This window comes from Rhinoderma darwinii, chromosome 2 (assembly GCF_050947455.1).
Source record: "Rhinoderma darwinii isolate aRhiDar2 chromosome 2, aRhiDar2.hap1, whole genome shotgun sequence".
Classification (NCBI taxonomy): domain Eukaryota; kingdom Metazoa; phylum Chordata; class Amphibia; order Anura; family Rhinodermatidae; genus Rhinoderma; species Rhinoderma darwinii.
Window position 1 is genome coordinate 20,122,839 of NC_134688.1, and position 5,744 is coordinate 20,128,582.

Below are 5,744 nucleotides of genomic sequence, written 5' to 3' on the forward strand. Positions count from 1 at the left end.
ATCCTGTTTGAATTCAAAAGCATCAGTCCCTCCCTCAGATCCCTACCTGGGCAGTCCTTGAGGGCCAAGGATGCCTGGAAATAGGAGGTGACCACCCTAATGTCGAGGAGTTTCCTCGGCAGCGTGATCACCTCATCCTTCCCCAGACACCATCGACGGACAACCTTCAGAACCGGGGCAACGTAAGCCGGGAGATGCCCCCGCTGCGATCGAAGATCCTTCACTCGCCCTCCGTTCTCCCATTCCTGGAAGAAAGGCTGAAACCATACCTTGCAAGAAGCTACCCACAGAGGAGCCCTCTCTTTGTAGAGGATTGCCAAATTACATTTAAGAAAAGTGTTCACTAGGAACACTACCGGGTTGACCATACCCAACCCACCTTGTCTCCTTGTTAGGTAAGTCACCTCTCTCTTAACTAGGTTCAGCCTGTTTCCCCATAACAATTGGAAAAACAGGCTGTAGACCCGTGTCCAGAAGGGTTCTGGCAAGATACAAATGCTGCCCAGAAAAATAAACAAAGGGAGCAGGTATGTTTTGCCCAAGTTGATCCTTTCTCTGAAGGTCAAAGTCCAACCTTTCCACTGGTTCACCCTTTTGGTGGCAATCTGCAGTCTGCTCTCCCAATTTTGAGTAGGATAATCACTTCTGCCGAAATTTATGCCCAGAACTTTTGCAGTGTCTTGGGGCACAGGGAGGGTGTCTGGGAGACAAAAATCTGGGTCTCCCACTCCCAACCAGAGACTTTTGCACTTATCCAGATTGATCTTGGACCCAGACGCGTCCGAGTAGCGGTCTACCTCAGACATCACCCATTCCGCCTCCCCTTGCGAGGAGACGAAGATAGTGACATCGTCGGCATACGCTATCGTCCTTACTGCAGACTCCACGACCGCCAGGTCCATCCTCACACCCACCAACGGCCCGCGATCAATCCTCGCAAGGAAGGGATCGATCGCGAACACGTATAGTAGCGGGCTAAGAGGACAACCCTGACGGACACCAGAGTCCACCACAAAAGGACGACCAACCCAACCGTTCACCAGTGGGAAAGTCTCAGCCCCTGCGTACAATGCTTTCAGCCAATTCACAAACCCCCCAGGCAGACCGTATCTCAAAAGGGTGGACCAGAGATACTCATGATCAACTCTGTCAAACGCTTTTGCCTGATCCAAAGACAGCATGTACCCCTTCCAGTGTCCAGCTCTGCCCTGCTCCACCGCCTCCCTGACACCCAGGACAGCACTAAAGGTGCTTCGACCTGGGACAGTGCAGTGCTGGACTCCCGAGAGGAGCTGTGGTGCAAACTCGACCAACCTGTTAAACAGTACTTTTGCCAGAATCTTCCGGTCCGTATTGAGAAGCGCTATGGGACGCCAGTTCTCAATACAGGACGGATCTTTACCCTTTGACAGCAGGATCAAGGCTGACCTACCCATTGACTTTGGCAGAGCGCCCGAGGATAGGCACTCATTAAAAACCCCAGTCAAGAGGGGAATCAAAGCTTCCCCAAAGGTCTTATAGAACTCGGACGTTAAGCCATCCGGTCCCGGCGATTTCTTAAGAGCTAACCCTTCAATCGCCCTCTTTACTTCCTCTTCCTTGATTTCCTCTGTCAAAACGCCAAGAGAGGGGCTTATCCTTGGCTCCGGAATGGTTTCAGCCAGGAAAGCCGACATTTTGTCTCGATCTAGTTCCTTCCTACTCAAGAGGTGTGAGTAGAAGGATCTGACCACCTCCAGGATCCCTGATTTGGACCTGTTCAGGGATCCCGTACTATCAATCAGTCCTGCCACATATTTGCAATCCACTGACATCCTACAGTTTTTGTAAGGGTCGGGCGAGCGATACCTCCCGAAGTCCCTCTCAAAAACCAAGGACGTGTGCCTATCATACTGACACCTCTTAAGCAAGGACTTCACACAGGAGATATCCTTGCGGCTACCTCCTGTCGAGACAAGCTGCTCGAGTTTCCTTCTTAGGTCCTGGTACAGACAGTGTCCGGCCAGGCTCCTAAAGTTGGAAAGCTGGCGGAAGAATTTTGCCGCACGTTTCTTGAGCATCTCCCACCACTCTGACTTACTGTTACAAAGGCCCAAAAGAGGTACCTGGCTCTGCAGAAAATCCTCGAAGGACTGTCTGACTTCCGCTTCTTCCAGGAGTGCCGAATTCAATCTCCAAAAGCCCCTTCCCATCCGATGGGTCTCTGCAACGTTCAAAGAAAAAACAATTAAACAGTGATCGGAGAATTCTACCTCCTCAACCACAAGTGGCGAGAAGACAGCCTCCCCCTTCAAATAAAACCTGTCTATTCTAGATCTAATCTGACTACCCCTATGATATGTGTAACCACTGTGGTCCGGGGTGTGCCTGATGTGGACATCCTCCAGACGAGCCTCACTGACTATGCTATTTAAAGCGACGCTGTCATAACCCAGCCTGTCTTTGGAGCCCCTCCTGTCCTTCTGCCTCACAACTGTGTTGAAGTCTCCTCCAAAGACCACCTGACGGCTGGTAAAAAGAAAAGGCTTGATCTTCATAAAGAGGCATTTGCGGTCCCACTTGGTTTGTGGACCGTAGATGTTTATGAGCCTAAGCTCTTGCCCCTTCATGAAGACGTCCAAGACCAGACACCTCCCCATTTCGACCTCGATCACTCGTCGGCATTTTACCTCTGCTGCCCTGAAAAGGACAGCCACTCCGCTATACGGCTCGGCCGCAAGAGACCAGTAAGATGGCCCGTGCCTCCACTCCCTTCTGGCCTTATGCACTGATGCCAGGTCTGGCACCCTGGTCTCCTGCAAAAATAAAACATCGGCCTCAACCCGGCCGAGAAAATCAAAGGCCGTGAATCTGGCCGCATCTGACCTAATGCTGGCGACATTAATACTCGCCAGGGTCAACGGAGTAGGTACCGCCATCAAGAGTGATCGAGTTCGACCGCTAGCTTCTTCCCTCCCCCAGTTAGCCCGTCGCTATCTGGGTCCGGGGAATCTTCGTTGCCTCTCTTGAGACTTACACCCGAGAGATCCATATCCTTAGCCAAGTCTTTCACCTCTGGAAGCAAAAGAGGAGAGAGTGAGTCCACAACATTACAAACAATATTTACACTCCCATCACCCGTCACCACCCCCGTTTCCCCACCCCCCCCTTTGTCCACTAGTGCCGTGACAACCCCCTCCCCAGGCATTTGGCCTACTACCTGGCTCGAGCGTCCAGCACCTCCCGAAGGACCCGACCTTCGCACCGATACCTCACCTCCGCCCTCCTCTTCTTCCGAAGAGGAGGAGATGTCCTCCCGAAGGGCTTGGTACCGGTTGGAGAGCCCTATCAGGGGGGAGCCAGTCAAGCCCTCCTTTGGGATCTGGCCGGTCTTGGATGTTTTTAATTTAGGAGCCCTGGTTTTACATAGGGTCTTCCTACCAGTGTCCTCTCTTTTGTCTTGCCCCCTCACTTCGTCCTCGTCCAAACTTCCATAGTACGAGGACCCACTAGAGGGGGCTTCTCCTCTCCTCCTCACCAGTCTCCTGATCTCCTCCTCTACCCCACCGTCCCCAAGGGCCTCCGCAGACATACCAGCCTCCTGAGGGACGGCAGACTGAACCCCATGGCTTTGGGGCCCCCCCTGCTCCCTCTCAAGTCGGCGGCACTCCTGCCTCTTCAGTTTAGAAGAAGGCAGGGTCCTTACCTTCCTCGACCCTATCACCTCTCCATCCTCCCCAGCCCCCTCCCCAGCGACACCATCACCACGACCACTGCCACTGGCCAGGCTAGGCGCCACCGGGTTGAAGACCAGGTTGGCGAAGGAGCGCGGACAGCGGCTAAAGGGGTGACCTAGGTCACCACACAGGTTACACCTAATGTCCTTACAAGTGGCGGCAAGATGGCCCAAAGCCCCACACAGCGCACACCTCCTCTCCTTACACTGTGCGCTAAAGTGTGTGGGGCTGCCGCACTTATGACAGACCTTCGGCTGCCCCTGGTAAAAGACCAGGATCCTGTCCCTCCCCAAGAAAGCAGAGGAGGGCATGTGGGACACCGAGTTCCCCTGGACCTTTAACTTCACGGAAAAGGTCCAGGCACCAGACCAAATCCCGTGTTCGTCCCGATTTTTTTGGGGCATTCCTTTGACCTCGCCATACCTCTCCACCCAGGTCATTATATCCATGCAAGAGAGTGACTCATTACTAGTCAAGATGGTCACTCTCTTGATGACCTCACTCTGCCTTGAAACGGCCTGAACGGCGAAACCCTGCCACTGGGGCAATGCCCGTGCCAGCTCATGACGGGACCAGAAGGATTCCAACCCCTCTGCCGTCATGAAGCTGACATCGAACACCGAGGTGCCGTAGGGATGGATCAGGGCATAGATATCATTAGCCCTAAATCCCATCTCCAGGAGCAGCTCCACAACCCTAGATCTTGGGGGGCTAGCTTCCTTACCGACCCACCGGAGACGGGCCACATTCCTGCGGACACCCCCGGGTCCCCCTGTCGGAAGAGACAACACTGGTGGTCCCTTCCCTTGGTTTTCTCGGAAGGCAGCCTGTCCGTACTTCTCGTACCAGAAAGACAGGTCAACCTGCTCACCCCCTATTTGGACAGAGCTCTCGCCTCTCCTTAGGGCCTCCGCAAGGCGCCGTTGCAAGTTACCATGCACGGCACCCGCGGACAAAGGGGCACTCGGGCCCGCTGCGGCTGCAGCATAGGACCTTCCCACCTGTACAGCTCCCGGAGCCCCAGTAGACACTTTGACAACAGGCGCCCCACTTTCCAGTGAGCCCCCCCTTGGGCTAACCTCCATCAATCCCCCTTCCGGGCCATCTCCGGGAGCTGCATCCACCTCCTGTAATTCCATATGCTCCTCACCCCCATTCAAAATCATACCCCAATTTACACCCCCATCCACACCATTTACACCCCCATCCACACCATTTACATCTCCCAACCCCTCTCCCACCTTTATTTCTTCCCCAGAAACATTCCCCCCACCATCTTCCATCACAATTGAATTTTCACTTTTTTCACCCCCATTCACACCACATGCGTTTTTGCATGCGTTTTTTCCTGCAGGCGCGTTTTCCTGCCTGCAGGACTCTTTCACCCTTGCTGAGCCAGCCAAAATGTCAAAATTTGTTTCCCTGGTTGCTTCCTCCTCCACCGGGCGCAACTTTGCAGGGGAAAGCACCACTCTGGGCACCAACTTGTTCTCCCCCAAGGGGATACACATAGCGCCCGTGCCCAACTGCTTGGGACCGAGCACTACGTTCTTATTTGCCACCAAACTGTCCGGCCTCTCAGCCAGTCTCGCCACCGCACTGCTACCGCCACTAGATCTGGCGGCAGCAGTGCCACTGATCTTCGGAACCTGCCCAGCGGGAGGGCTACACATAATCTCCCCTCCGTCAGACCCCCGATCCACTGCAGGATCAGGAGTGGGCTGACCAGAGGGGTTTGCAATGGCATCCCGGGGGACAGGGAGTACATCGGGCTTACAAAGGGGTACAAACACAAGACGCTCCTCCATGATTGGAGTCTTACCTGCCTTCTCTGCCTTCCGCCTCCTTCTCCTTTCGGCCTTGCTAGACAGGTCGTCCGACACCGGATCCCCTCCGAATGTAAAATCCCCGAAGTTCACCGGTGGGGACTGTACCTGCCTAGTCCTGGCCGTCAGGAGTCCCCCGGGACCACCACTGCGTCCGGTCTCCTCCGACTCTGACCATGACTCCCCTGAGTCCTCGGAACTG